The sequence below is a fragment of the Mugil cephalus genome, chromosome 12 (assembly GCF_022458985.1).
Source record: "Mugil cephalus isolate CIBA_MC_2020 chromosome 12, CIBA_Mcephalus_1.1, whole genome shotgun sequence".
Lineage (NCBI taxonomy): Eukaryota > Metazoa > Chordata > Actinopteri > Mugiliformes > Mugilidae > Mugil > Mugil cephalus.
This window is the reverse complement of record NC_061781.1, coordinates 18,776,463-18,792,841: the sequence shown is the minus strand read 5'-3', so window position 1 is coordinate 18,792,841 and position 16,379 is coordinate 18,776,463.

Below are 16,379 nucleotides of genomic sequence, written 5' to 3'. Positions count from 1 at the left end.
CCAAATGATTCCCGGTTTGTCCAGGACTCGGTGCCCCAGTACAAACACAGCCTCAAAACTGACAAATGGACGCAAAAAGTCTCTTAAAGTTTTCAATGCAGGATCTGAAGACAACTCTTGTGGCTGCCGGTGTCAAAGCGAATTAGTCTACAATCAAACGTGTACAAATCTGACATGCATGGGAGGTGTGCCAGGAAAAAGTCACCGCTGTCCAAAAAGAGCATTCTGCTAGTACTGGAGTTTGCCAGTGAACATATGGGCTAAGACCATGATATTTGGACTAATGTGTTCTGGACAGATGAATCAACCAGGGAGGTTTCACATTAATGGGACCGAAAACAAAACGGTTAATCACGGTGCTGGAAACAGATTGTAGAAAGACCAATGGACGACTATACACAATATCTGCAAGTCGGTCCCCTTCTAAGAGAGGCAAAACTGGCTTCTGCCATCAAGGCTGAGCTTAGGTTTTCTACAGAATAATATCACACCTTTCTTGTGTTCAATAAATTGTTGATTTTATAAAAAATAATAATAATTTGCTGTATTATTCAAATATGGTACCTTCAAGTGGCTCAAAAGTGTCTCAAACACACATTTCACACGACTGTATGGAGAACCGATTTGCTGTGGCACCTCAAAGAAACATTACTTTTTGCTGCCCTATATTTATCTGAGGTTCTATTTAACAGAGCGTGAGAAAATATTTTATTAAGACCAGATGAATCTGATTAACCAGGTGACCTAAAGGGCACAGATGAAGGTCTGAACCCCTTCTGAGGCCCCAGCATTCAAAACAAGGCCCACACAGTCTCTCCTTAAAGACATTCACGGGGCTGCGCTGGGTTGTTCACATGGAAAGTGACAAAAATACTTGTTGCGTCAATAATGAGAAAAAAAAGAAAAAAAAAAGGCAGAGAGAGAGAGAAGTTAAAGCTCCTGGCTCATTTCTGACAACCAGTCACAGTGAGAATTAATGTTTATGGCTCCTATCGTTTCACTTACAGTGTGCTTGGGTGCAATTTAGATTGGAAACCAGTGAGAGTGTACGCCGTCTGGAAACTTATCTACATTTTGATAACACATCAAATGTCAGCTTAGTTTTGACCACATCAAAAAATTCTGTAATAATAAGGTGCTTTTGGAGACATGAACTAGGGACAATTGTCTTTGCGGCTGCTACTTTAAAGCAGGTAAAAATCGTTTAATTATGTCAGATGTACATTAATTGGTTAAACATATGAATCCAGACAAATGGAGTGACAGTGATGGTGAAGTTCAAGCTTTATCCAGCTTATGTTCAGTGTTGTTGGAGAACTAAGTAAGGTTGCAGTGCCAGCCACCAGCTGGTTATTACATCACTTCAGCGTTTATATTTGATGGTAAATGCAAACAGAAAAAAGCGCTTGTAGGTATGTGGTTCTCAGAGGAGCTCCACAGTGGGTAGCTACCCTCAGCAGTCTCTAGAACGGCCACAGGAACTGAGCTAGGAGCTAAAACATTGTGCATTTCAAATGATCCATTAAAAAAAAAAAAAAAAAAATCTGATTAATGTGTCAATGAAAGTTGAACTATAAAGCAATGATTTTATGAGTGCGATCCCATTTTTGATTGTACTTCTTGCGCGCCACAAAGGGCAGGAATCACACGATACACATTCCGACCAGCGCACTTGTGTGGTGATTGCAGGCTTTTGATTATATGCCAAGAATCATATGACTGGGCCGGTAATTACAAGGAAGAAGACGGCCGTGAGCTGACAAATGTGCATAAACAAGTCCATTTTAAAATTTTTCGAAAAGGTCGGAGGTGTATTAAGAATGTTTGATAGGCCTCCATTGTGTACACACTGCATTTTTAGTGAGAAACGCAGGAGAAGTGAATGTGACTTCTCAATTTAAACGTGGACCAGTGCTGAAATTATCAGTAAGAAAAAATCTGACAATTCGTCCCAGGCTCTGGGAAGTCAAATTACTTCTTTATTTGGAGGAAGAAAAAAAAATGTTGATGGATGAATCAGTAATAAAAGCCAGAGTTAGTTGCAACTCTAAATTAAATACTGATGTGTGGGGTTTGTTAATGATTTTAACTTTCACCCTCTCAGGGGGGCTGTCTGTCCTCATCTGTCCTCGATCCATGCCTGTCTCCTCTCTCCCTTTTCTGTCCCTCTTTACTCTGTCCCGCCTAGTAGACGTCCCACAATACACCATCCCCAACCCTAATTATTGTTTACAAGGATCAATCTCCCTCTCCCTGTCCCTCTCGCTCCCTCAGTGTCTCCCCCGCTTTCCCTGCCTCTCTCTCAGTGTACCAGGGACCAGAGATGATGTGGTAATTACATCTGCCGACTGCTGGTCTGCCGCAGACGGCTCCGTAAGTCTCTGTGCTCGGAGAAAAATTAGAGACTGCTCAGCACAAGTCCAGGGCTGTAATTAGAATAAGTACTCTACGAATGAAATGTGTTTATTTGTTTATTTATGAGACCCCAGAATTCCAAGGCCCTGTGTGTTTCTGCTCTCTAAGGTTGGGTCATGTCACTGGGATGTGCACCAGAACCCCTGCTGGAGATATTCTGTAGTAGTCCGGCCTTTTCCTAAGCACCAGAGCTCTGCACGGATTGTTTTGTCATTTAACTCAGTTTCATATCACAATTCATTAATTTTGAGTTACAAAGGCCTTCTGTGTGTTGTCCTAGACATTGTTTTTGTGCTGCCGTAGATAGATCATAAAACAGAAAGAAAGTTCTGCATAAACTCTCCCGATTGTGACTAACTTTGGAAGACACCAACGCTGACTGCTGAATCGTTGGATTCTGATCAACTCTGGCATGTATTTTTGAACAGACAGTGCAGATTCGTACTTAAGGAGGGGATTTCTTTAGGGCCAGTGTAGACGGGGGTGATTTTGATGACTTAATAATTCCTTAAATAAAACATTTAAACATTGACTGCCTCACATTTCTCTCACTTCTGCTTTATGTTTGTGTTAAACTCTTTCCCTGTCTCTCTCATACAGAGGAGGTCTTAACGTCCCTTTGGCCCGACCTGTCTGACACCTCTTTGTTTTAAGTTTGTCATTAAATCAAAATGTTGAATTGAGCTGCATATGTTTTGATAAATGGGAATTGATGAAAAGTTAAACGTCTATGGAATTAAAGCGTCTCAATTAAATGGGTTTTCCTGGTCTCTAAGGTCATTAGCTAATAGCCGCTAACGTTAGCTAGCATTAGATTGTGGCCTGTTTTTGTGACTTATCTACCTCTACACTACATTTAAGGGAATACTTTGACATTTTATGAATTATGTATGAAAGTTTGCTGATACATTTGACCCAGCCACCCGTTAGCTTAGCTTAGCATTTACTAAAAGTAGGGAGACGGCTAGCTTGGCTCTACCTGAGGTTAAGAAATTCTCTTTCAACAGCCAGTTGTTAACACTGTTCGTGCCTCACGATTAAAAGCATTGAAGTTACATGTTGCGGTTTTATAAGGTGATATTTCTTGACAGTTAGTTCCTGGAGGCTTGTAGTTATTGGGAAGTTGCCAGGCAACCAGAGAAGCGCTATCATGCAGACACGAGAGCGGCATCAATATTTTCATTTCACTCTCCGCAAGCATCTGCTGTTATATTTTTACTGCCACATATAACCAAAGTGGCGACTGCTCTGTAAAAGTGATACGGCCTCACTTTTGTACTTATGTATTATGCAGTTTCTTTACTTCCTGTTGTCCATATCTAACCAAATACATCATTACATACATTTTACACTTCCAAATTAATACCTGTACAGCATCTATTTTCCATAACAACCGGACCACGTACGGGACTTCAGAACTTCTAAGTCCCACTGTTATTCCCTGATAAGAGCGCTTATTCCATTTCACTTTCGAAGGGATCCAGTTTCAGACGCAAAGTAGTCAAGGGGACCCCAAGCTTTCTCCACTCCCTGATTTATGAGCTGCGCAACAAGACAGTTGACAACTTCAGCCATTAAAAGATTATCTGGAATTTTCACAGGCATACAGAGATAATTTGAGCGCAAAGTCATCATGTTCATTCCATAAATCTACGTGGGGGTCGGGGAGTCTATTATGCAACGCGTCCATGGGTATGCACAATGCACACATGACAGTATGTGCTCTGACACATCTGTGGTTATTTTATATTCCCCCCCGAAGACGTATAAATTCAATTTAAATATCTAAGGCATGAATATATTCATAAATTGTAAATGTGTTCATGCCTTTCTGTTTTTTTTGTTTGTTTTTTTGAGGATTTGTTGATTTTGATACCAATGTCATCGTGTATTAAAAATCTCTTATCAAGCATGCTGAATGATTTAGGTATGGTTTTGAATTTGAATAATTTTTGCTTCTTAGTTAAATTTAGTTTCGCTTAGCTTAGCTTAGCTTAGCTTAGTGTAGTTTAGTTTGGGGCCCATATTCAAAGTGGCATTAACACACGGGACAGGACACATGAAGGTGGTAAGAGCCCGGTGCCTTTAACTTACCTCACAAGATGAATTGACCCTGCTCCTTCATAAAATAACTAGCCAGTCTTTTAGTGAAATTGTTCCCATGATGGATCTACGCTTTTATGTCAGAACTGTCATTTTCCACTAAACTAAAGCAACTCGTCATGACTTCATGTTCTCTGAAGGACTTTAGCATTAAGGCCGCGTTGAATTTTGACGCCCGCACAATCAATAAACACATTGCCATCTTAAACACAATCATTTTTAAGTAACACACGAAATTGCGCATGTCAGCAAATATTTATATAGGGGCAGGGGGTTGATAGACAGTGGGAAAGACCGCTGACTTCATTATTCATGAGCAGAAAACATTACTTATGTGACATAAGGATTCTGGCAAATTTCCATGCTATAGGTAATGGCTGCTGTATTTGCCAACACCATTATCTCAAAGTGCGAACAAGGACTTTAATTCTGCCATTAAGCTCTTCTCACTAGACAACAATAGCTGAACCAGACACTTTCATCTGAACAGTAAAATTGGTCATTACTCTCCAGACCGGACTCACAGTCTGAATTTCGTCCTTGGCTTTTCACGGATAAGGGTCTTGGCATGAACTGGCCACGTATAATGTAATCGAAAAAAAGGCAAGACCGTGAATCTGGTGGCGTGATGTCATCACTATGAGACACTCGTGTGATATCATAATTATGAGGTAATGGCGGGGAGGGGTGCGTGAGTTTATGACTTTGGCACACGCTCAGTTTACCGTCAGCCGACTGCAACAGGGTACTAATGAGAATAGATGGCCTGCCTCAAGGTATCCATGTGGGCTTGCATGTATGTGTGTGTGTGTGTGTGAGAGAGAGAGAAAGAGTGTGTGTTCATGCTATGATGAATTGATGGTTATTGGCTAAATAATGTATTCAAGAAACGGTGGATGCAAATGACCTACAGGTACACTCCAAAGGAGGACACACTGGGAAACCATGCGAGCTTCAGACGACATGATTAATTTTCCATTGACACATTCTGCTTCAGACAATACAAAACCACTCGCCAGATGAGTATCACTGTGAACTCATTGGGTTAGAGTGAGCAGAGGTTGAGTCTGTTCCCTAATTTACTCTTTGCAGTCTGAGAAATTGCCACAACCTCTGACACATTGCCATAACAGAGTGAAGTGAATGCCTGAGAGTGTGTCATCCAGATTTCTGGCGGCCAGCGTATACTTTTGGACTCTTCCATCTCATCCGCGCAAACCAATAAAATATATACACCTAAACTGTTTACTTCTGCATTCAAGCTTGCATTTTATACATAATGCTTTCATTCACTCATGTTTCCCCATGAGGCAATTTGTTATTGTTCGTCCAGGAGATCCTTCCTCTGTTGCTTATCTGGTTTCTTCCTGTTTTGTTCCTGACTTCGTTGGAACAACTTCAGATCGTACAACAGTGTCGTGTTAAGTAAATAACGTCTTTGTATTGTTTTGTGAAGAAATTCACGACTTTTCATGGCCGAGAAGTGAAAAGGACATTTGCGTTAACCTTGTGTCTTTTTGTGTTTTTTTCCCCTTCTACTCTACAAACGTAAGTGAGTAGGTGGAAATTGACTTTTCCATGTTCTATGTGATGTATTGCCACACTATGACGCTCATAGTAAGAGTTGGCAAACTGAGGAAACCTCACTTACATGCGAGCGGTATGGCTACGTTAAAAGAGCACGGAGAACACATCATAAATTCACACGTTGATATAGTGATGTAATCAATAATCAACAAATACCAAATCCAGGACTCAATCCAGAACTTGACAAATAAACGAAATTGGTTTAAAAAAAAAAAAAAAGAAAAGAAAAGAAAGCAATCCTTTTTTTTTCTGTGGCAGTAAATTAAATAAATAAATTGGAAACACATTTTAAAACTGTTAGTTCTGGCTACCTAATTGGCTGCTAAATTTGACATGGCTCAATCTACAGCGGTGACCCGCAGTTTCATTGTCAATTACAGGGAGTTAGAAGTGAAAGCGTGACCTCACCCGAGCGATCACATATGCCAAAGTCACCCTGCTGAAATGACATCATGGATAATGATGTCATCCCAGGATTCCAGACCCTCTCCCATTCCCGCTTAAATGCTTTTAGGCTTGGCTGCGCACTCACCCACACACACACACACACACTCATAATGAAAGTGTGCGCATGGTCACAGGCTTGTGCTCACACACGACGCAAACTGGCACGCACACATGTGAAGACTCACGCTCGCTCACACACACACACACACACACACACACACACACACACACACACACACACACACACATAAAGCCCATTCGAGGAGCCTCACCCAAGAGTCGTGATATAAACAAGACAAACACACAACAGATGCGATAAGGATGTCATCTGGCCGCAGAACAAATAAAGCAAGTCTGCAGAACTAAAAACGCCTAATAATAAGCTTGTAAACCTTCAGGTTTCTGACAGAAGCCAGGCCACAGATTCTCATATTCTGCTGTGCCAGGAAAAAAAAAAAAGCTACTCCTGATTCTTAATGTACTCACATCAGGCCCACTTCAAAATACCCCCAAAATAGTATTGTAGGCCACTGTGTTAATTTTCTGCAGCTCATATATATACAGAGTTCCTCACTAAGGGAAGGAAAAAAAAAACCTAATTGGCAGTAAAGCAAGGCCTTTCTTCTCCAGTGTGATGTCTGGTCTCTGAATATTAAAATGACTACATTATCTGGATTTATATTAAACCACCACGCCGAGTAGACAATTTGCTGAAACTGTTCCGCTTCTGTACATACGTTTAGGCTGAACTAAATAATTATAATAATTGTGATCACAGACTGCAATTAAACTAACTTGCCTCTCTCTCCCTCTTGCTCTCTCAAACCCCTACACAGGCTCCCCCACAGGCTCCGTGCCCAGCGCCTGACCTTAGTAAATACGTGGCTAATTTGAAGCATGTGGCGGCAAATTGGAAACACTGAGCTTTTAAAACTGTGGACTTTTCTTTTGCACATGCTAATTCCTCCCAGGAGATCCCATCAGATGAAATGACCCAAAACATGTCAATGTTAGGGTGACTTTTGGGCCCACGGGGTGAAGGGAGGCGGGCGGAGGAGAAAGGAGGTTGGAAGGGTGGACAAAGAGCGGCTGAAGGGCAGAGGATTGAGTTAAAGAGGGTGTGTTTAAAAGGGGAAAATTCATTCAAGTGATCCAGCGCTTGCACTCTCTCAAGTCTTTTACTGTCTATCTGTCACTTATTCTCACACACACACACACATATACACACACACCTCCCACGCACAGGTGGAAATTCTTCGTGCTCTACCTCCTGTTCAAGGGAGAGCTGCATGATCCGTGTAGGACAACAGGTGCACGGAGGGCAGGAGTGCACATGCGCTCATGCACTTATGTCTAAATGGACATTGGTGTCTTTTCACGTTACAAATTTTTATTTAAAGACAAAATGCTGCAGGGAAACAGAGAAAGAGAGAGGGTGTGAGCTTTTTGGCTGAAATCTACATCTCACTCTGGGCGGACTCCTTACCCAGCCCCCACAAAACAGTGCAAAAAAAAAAAAAAGTCCACCCCACTTCAGCTAGCTTGCATTTTCAGTTCTTCTCACCATGTTTCTAATCATCTATTTATAACAATTTCCTTTGTGCTTCAGGACACACTTTTCTTTTTTCAACTAAAGAAAGAAGGGGAGGGATTGAATTACATGGCAGTGACACATAAAATTCTAAAGTTGCAAAATCAACAGTGATTAGCTTCAGTTTAATAAACCGAAACCATGCAACCGCCACAAGAACTCTAGTTTTCTGCACTGCACTTAAAATAGATGCCATCAGGTTTTTTGCAAAATGCATACGACTGCTTTGTGGTTTTGTCTGGCAGATGATAGAAATTTGGCCTGATAGTGAGTGGTGCTGCATTAAAGTTTATTAGAATGTGTCTGGGGGTCATGAAAGTCTGAGCCAAATTTCATTAAATACATGTCAACCTCATAGTGGCATAAGAGGAAAAGTCAGTGGATTACCCTTTGTTAATATTTTATATTCCCAGGGGAAATGAACCTGGTTATCTCTGTGTCTGTATACGACCACCTCTTTCTGCCATTATAATGACTAATAAAAAAAATATATTTTACACTTAAGGATATAAAGAGGGATATTTTTCTGCAGTAAATAGCCTCCCTCTAAGCCTGGCACAAAAACCAGAGCCCCAGTTTTCCAACAATCTGGAGGATCTCTATCCCGCCTCGTGTCCACAAACGAGCTTCCTTGTAGATCTAAATTTAGCCATGGTCTCCTCTGGAGGCTGGAGCAGGTGGAGGTGACGGGGGCCTTGGCCCGTACTCACGGGACAGACGGGAGAACACCATGACCAAAGCCACAGACCTCACAGACTGGTTATAAAGGACTGATATAATGAAACCCCCACCTCACCACACACACCTCTAAAAACGAGTCTGTTATAGTCCCAAACCGATGGTTATAATCTGTGTCATGCTATGTTAAAGTCCCAAGCTGAAAACAACAGATTTCACTGGCAGACTGTAAAACCACTTATCAAAACTCTTCAGCACTGCCACATGAAAACCTCCAACCAAGCCTCAATATTTTGAGACTCGCAACATGTAATTGTGTAACCAGCTTTTGCGGACACAAAGTCTCTATAGCTCACTATTGTCCCCTCTAGAGACGAAAAAACGCACCCAAAAAAAAAAAAAAAAAGCTGCAACTTTACCTTTCTGCCCCAACGCCTTCAGTATCTACAGCTACACATGATGTCTATCCCCACCGTTCCTCGTTTCAGAAACTTGCTGATCCCCATATTGCTGGCCCATTCACCAGGATGACATCATTGGTTTAGAGAGTGCCAACTGTGCTCAATAAAGCCCAGGCGTGTTTCAGTGTGGGAGTGCCTCTGCTGCAGTGAGATTTGTATGAAAGACGTGAGTGAGAAGATCGCTGTACTAAATTAGTCATGGCAAAAATCAGAGGGTATTGCTTGTCACCAGAACTCAACGGGGTAATTGTCAAGTAAAATAAAATCATTACAACAACAACATTCTTTCATGCTTTAGGAAACTCTATGATACCGAAGAGATATCGTAATTAGTTTTGAGAATGTTCTTCCAAGAAAATGTACAGCATCAGTCGACCCAAAACAACGTGTTTAAGCCGCTCAGCAGCCATTTTAGTTTTTAGAACTACAAACTCTGCTTAGGGAGGAGGTTGGGGTGTGTGGAAAGATCAACAAAACATCTCTTTAACAATGGAGATGCTAGCATGGGATACTATAAAAAGCCGTGCACAACAATAAGAAATTGGTGACTTCGCAGGACTATTTTAGGGGTTTTCAAAGTCAATTATCTGTTGTGCTAAGCTAAGCTATGCTAACAAGCTGCACGTTGTAGCGTTGTGTTTAATGTTCAAATTGGCCCGAACAATTTAACATAAAAATAAGACATCGGTGGTTTCGCAGGACTATTTGGGGGACTTTTAAGTCAAACGGGCTGTTGTGCTAAGCTAAGCTACCAAGCTGCAGTTTGTGGTGTCATATTTAATTTTCCAACTGGCACAACACCTTAGCATAAAAACAAGACATCGTGGTTTCGCAGGACCATTTTGGGGGATTTTTAAGTCAAATTGGCTATTGTGCTAAGCTAAGCTAAGCTAACGAGCTGCAGGTTTTGCGTCACTGGTGCATACAACTTAGTGTAAAAATAAGACATCAGTGGTTTTGCAGGGCTATTTTGGGACTTGTGCCAAACTGCTAAGCTACGCTAACCAGTTGTCTGTAGACTGCAGCCTCATATTTAATGTTCCTATAGGTACAAATGAATCATTTGTAGGCGGTATGTAAACCTAAAAAAAATAAAAAGCCAAGTTATTCCTTTAAACTCGTATGTTTACTAGAAATTTGGAGCAGACTGTTAAGTCTTATATATAACCATGTTAACAACAGACAATAGAGCCAGAAAGAATCCAGACAGTCTGTGGCACTCCTCCGTGTGCTACTTTTTTATCTTAATGACAGTTTATGCCTGGGCTTTGTGGTGTTATAGAAGTAGCTGTGTTGTGTAATTAAACTAACTTGCCCCTCAGAGCCCATCCCCTCCCTGAGCCCTCGCCACACCTCCACACTTCTTTTTGTGCCCTCACATCACACCACTACCACTACCACACTAAAGACTACCTCGCCTCTTTCTTTTGTGTGTGTGTGTGTGTGTGTGTGTGTGTGTGTGTGTTTCTGCCTTCCTGGCAGTCCATGTCTGTCTCACTCTCCTTACCCTGCTCTCTGCGAGCACTTGTGCTAGCACGGCAGTTTAGCTGATGGTTTGGGTATAGCGGGTGTGTGTCAAACAGCACCTTCCCTCTGAGGAAAGAAGTGGGGGGAGGGCTGCAGGAGGAGGGGGGGGAAGGAGTGGAGGGGAGCACACACACTCATACACATAGCACAAACACACATACACTGCATGGTGATGTCATCTAAAATGACATCATCCCATGGAGGGGAGCCAAGGGACCTGATGGGTTAGCATCCTCCAGTGAGTTAAAGCGAGAGAGCAAGAAGGAGACAGAGAGACAGACTTGTAAATAAAAAAGAAAGACAAATAGCGGTGGACACCGTAGGAGACACGATAACTGTGATCCGAATTAACATTCTTTGTTTCCTACGAAGACCGCTCGTGGTTCCTGTTCAATCTGAGCCTCGTGTCTCTCTCTTTTAGGAATACTTGCTTCATTTCCATTTGCAGGTGTTACCATCCTGAGGGAAGTATGCATGAGTGCAGCTAAAGTGCAGCTAGAGTGCAAGTGAATCAATACCAGAGAGCTAATACAAACACACACCCACATAAATACGGAATTCACACAAGCGCATGTATTACACGGGTGCATGTGCGGTGTGTGAACGCATGCCACATGCACAGCAGCGCGATCACATGTGTGCACGGGGATCTGGGTTCACAAATAAACACACTATCTCACATTGGGATCTTGGTAGGGACACCTGTGCCGCTGCGTGTTTCCATTGTTGTCCACTTGGCTGTGCTGTGCTCCACACTGTGCTCCCAGCATGCCTGCCATCTGAAACCACACACATATGGACCAGCATCTTGCTGAAGTGAGACACCTCTCTTTCTCTGGAGCCAGCGCCGATGCTGAGGACATTCCACTGGGTACACAGTGATGTGTTCTCTGTAAGAAGCTTACTTTAATCTATTTATTTAATAGCGAGGCCATGGTTATGCCCACTTTACTTTGTAGCTGGCCACATTTTCTCAACACTTTAATGAACTGCCAGTAACACTCGATGTTTTCCTTTTAAGAGATCACTGATGAATTAAAGCTGGTCTGTCTAATACACGATGATTCAATCTTTCTTATCACTCAGTGCTGTCAGTCTCTAACTGACTCAACAGTATAAATAGAGAGGCATGTAGTGTGGGACAGAGAGGAGCAAGGATGAGAGATAGGAAGGGAATGAGGGAGGGCTCATCGTGATGTGAGGGTGTGAGCCCACACAATAGAGAAAAAAAAATCTTTTGGTCAGAGATAATCAAACAGCTAGTGAAGCTATGAAACTCCCTTTGGCAGAGTTATTACTCACAGTCATGTATCAGTAAACACCAGCACAAAACGTGACACAAGGCACGAGCTAGGCAGATTGGGCGGCCTTTTGTTTTTTAGGGCCTCGGCATGTCACAGCTAAAGTACGCATCTCTGCAGTTCAGCTGACTTAACAGGCAAAAGACACTTGGAACAAAGAAGAGGAAGCAGACACATTTAACCATTACTTCCCCTTTAAGTCCCTTTACTTTGCGCTGTGTTCTTCTGCTTGCACGCTAACTAATGGCTGACTTTAGAGGCAGACAGTCAGACGTGGACAATACGTTAATAATTTGCAACTACAAACATCCATTCACACTCCTGCTGCACCTACTGTATAAACAACACTATTATCTCTCACGCGCAACATGTTTAAATATACTTCTCATTGAACTGTTCATCAAAATGTAAACTGTTTACTTGAATAAGGATGAATTGTGCTACCATCCCACTCCACACACACTTCCTATTTTTGGTCTTATTTGGTGTGTCCATGCCCTGTCCAATCACCATCTTGTCTTTCCTACCTTCTTTCTTTTCTCTGCAGTATTGGTATGGCAACATTGGCACAGGCACACTCCTACTCTTTTCCGATCTTAGTCATAGGCCTCACTCATGAGGCACCAGCTGAAGCCCTCCAACAACAGTTGATGTGTTTGGTCACTTCCGTGTGTTTTCTCTCCACGCCTTTATCACTCTTGTGCACACATTACTGTACAAATGCAAATGGCGCCCGGGTCCAGCTCTCAACTGAGAATAAAGAGGAAATGAGATTCAATTTAAAGCACGATCTCCTCGTTTGTGCCGTCCTGTCAGGTGAGTTAGGTTTGCATGCATGTGAGTAACAGTGGGCCTTTGTGTGTGAACAGAAAAAACGCATATACTGTTGTAGTTAACTATTGTGCTCACGTTTTCTGTGGGAAATGTGTTTGGCTCAGGTCGCTAAGATACCTGTTGATTCGCATTGTGTTGACAGGCTGCGCGGGGCAGGTCAGGGAACTTATCACAGGAACACTTGCTGTCCCTGTGGACGCCAGTCCACCGGTGAATATGTGACATGTTTTGTGCATACAGCCGTGATGCATTTAGGGTCTTCAGGTACACGATCACAGGCTAGATAACATGGAAAGGCTGGATATATCAACAAGTGTTAAATTCATAATAAAATTAAATGAATAACTAGACTACATGACCTCTGTTTTATTTACAGGAACAAATAGGACTTTAGCAGTGGTTTTGAACACATGATGACATAGTCCTCTGTGTGTAGTCTCTTCTTAAATCTTATCTTAAGCCCAACCACATTACTGTTCAAGTAACACGTAACACTATTTAGTTATTCTAGAGATGAGTCTTCTCTCTCCCTTTCTGGGAACTTACACATTGTACTTATTTTTGCCCTGTGTACAACTTTGGAAAAATTCAGTTGAGCTACTTACAAGCAGCAGGTTTAAATGCACACCGGTGTAATATCAAAACAGAGGCTGTAACTGACTGTTTCTGATCACTGGACATCTCTGAATGTAACTTGTAATGGAGACAAAGATGGGGGAGAGAACGGGGAGTCCTTTGAACGTAGTCAGGCAGGCTGCCATTAAAAAAAGCATAATTGGAGGGGTCCCGTGAAGGGCTCAACGTGCTCTCAACCCACTCCTGACTAAATGGCCAATGTTTATTTAAGGGGACAAATAGGTCAAACAGTCTCTAATTATCCCTCAATCGAAGGCAAGGATTTTCTTCTCCTGTTTTTTTTTCTTTCCTCCTTTTCTTCCCTGTGTGTGTGAGAGAGCAGCATCGTTCCAACTCACCAACCAGCGGTCTCTGTTGACCTAGTTCTGCTCTGGACACAGGGTGCTTTAGGAGAGACAGGCCTCACCCACTGTCTCCTCTCTGGGCCCGTAGTCCTGAACGTAAACATATTCACACACACAGAGGAGTAATACACACTCCTGCCCATAACCTAATCTGGCATTTTATCCATCAGGTTAATTGAGTGAGCATCATTGATCTTGGATGTGTCCCCAGCTGACAAGGATAGTACTGACAGAGTGACAGTTGGGCTTGCATGTTGGCAGCGCAATCTCATGTGGCACGAGTGAAACAAATGGCTGTCATGTGAAGCATGGTCTGGAGTCGTCAAAATCTTAAATATCTAATTTAATTTTATTTTTTTTTTTTTTTAAAAAAATTCCACAGAATTCACACAGAAGCCACCAGATGTAGGGCAGTGCTTTGGCTTAATCAGAGTCCAGGCTAATATTGATCTGCCAATACTTTCTGCGTTTTACTTACACGTGTAAACAGAGTGTCGAAGAGAAACATTCAGATGACAGTTCGTGCGAGTAAAAGTGTCATCTAACTGATAATCTAAGCAGGTCCTCGCTCTGAAAGGCTTCTCTGATACCGAGAAACTGAGCTGTGTCTTGTGCGCAGATTACGCACACGCCACACAAACAAACACACAAACAAACACAGACACGGGCTCATGGGTTTTCGGTTTTGAGTCATATAGATTCCTCCCACACAATATGACCTTTCAGCGTCTCTTCATATTCTAAATATCTCTTAAAATTGAGAAAAACAAAATGTGCTACGACTTTAAACCGTCCTGCTCTTGCGCAGCTGGATGCGCTCGTTCGATGCGCCTGGTCACATTTTCCTGCAGAAAGTGCTTCAGATAAATACTCATTTGCAAAGTTAAAACGGGCACATTTCGTAAACAAGTGTTACAAAGTGCAGAGAAGGGAATTTTGCGCCCAGGAGCGTTATCTTCCGTTGCCTTTCCTCTTCTTTTTAATCGCGCTGAAGACAAAACTTGCAGGTTAGTCAAATTTACTTCACCGATTTTGAGGAACGAGAGGTCGTCCCTGATGCTTTTTGATCAAAGTGAAAATGATCAAAAAGTTTTTACGTGCTTTATTCTTTTTCTTTCTTTCTTTTTTTTTTTTTTTAAAGTGAACGATCTAGTCAAGGCAAAATAGAATAAAGGCACACACAGAGAGAACACGAGCCTACACAAACTTTGTTAAACAACATGTGACCTTGTTCAGAAGAACCTGCGTGGTGGACAGGTTTAAATGTAGAAACTGTAAAATCTCTCCACAACTATTTTGGCGCTCCCTTTGCAGTCTTGTTCTTAGTCGATGACCTTTAAGGGAACCGCAGCCCGTCAGATAATTCTGCCTGATTACTGTTTCTTCTTTGCATTCTGACTCTGCATCAGCCCACACATCAGGCAAATATTCAAATACTGCTGCATAACTGTGAGCTTGACACTCCCAAACACACACGAGCAGAGAGAGAGAGAGCAAGCGTCTTAGCAATAACACTTAGGTTTATTCAGCGCTCACAGCTGCTAACTTCCATTTGCGCACAGAAACCACACTGTCAGTATGTCTAAACTGCAAATATAGATTTAAAATGATATAAAATGTGTTTCTAAGACTCGTCGTTCTAGTTTTCCAGTCCTCGGGGCTTTGGGATTCAAATTAAGTTCGGTATTTCTGTACTTATGACAATTTAATGTTTGCATTCTTTGCCATATGTTGGTAACGTCGAGCGGCGATGACTGAATTGGATAAAAGGTTCCATTTTTATATTTTCCTCCAAGAAAACGAGTCAGTCTATGTCTCTCGTATATCCTAATTAGGCATCTACGACCCGGAAACAGTTTCGACATTTAATTGAATAAACTTTAAATGCTCATATCTGCATATACCGCAGTGCAATGCTCGAAGAGATTTACCCTTAAACGCTGTCAACAAGTTCTTTAGTCGCTCAATGAGTCCAAAAGCACACGAGTAGCATTAATGTGAGCGCATTTATTTTTTCGTATTGTTACACTGCTCGTCTTCATTATCACTTTGCAGCTCTATGTACAGTATCACAGATGCCGTGTGCCGCAAGAGCGTTGCACCTGCTGGTGTGCAACTGCTCCGAGCCTGCAGAAAAAACTTTTCCTTTAAACAAGCATAATGAAAGGTGTTTTTGAGGTCAATACTCAGATTTCATGGTGAAAGCGTTAACAAGCACCTTTTACCCTCCTGTCACACATGCACGGCAGCTTCACCCAGTTCCATTTGTACAACTTGCACGAAAGGTGATGACACAATTGGCGGGCAGTTGCACAATTAAAATTTCTGTTAAAATCTATTTCTGCATCCGTATTAAAAAAAATCGCATTTCTCGTATTACCTTCACAAGGAAATTCCCAGACTTGGTCTGCGTCTTTTACGCATACTATGTGCTTTTACTCCAAGCTAACGTAAT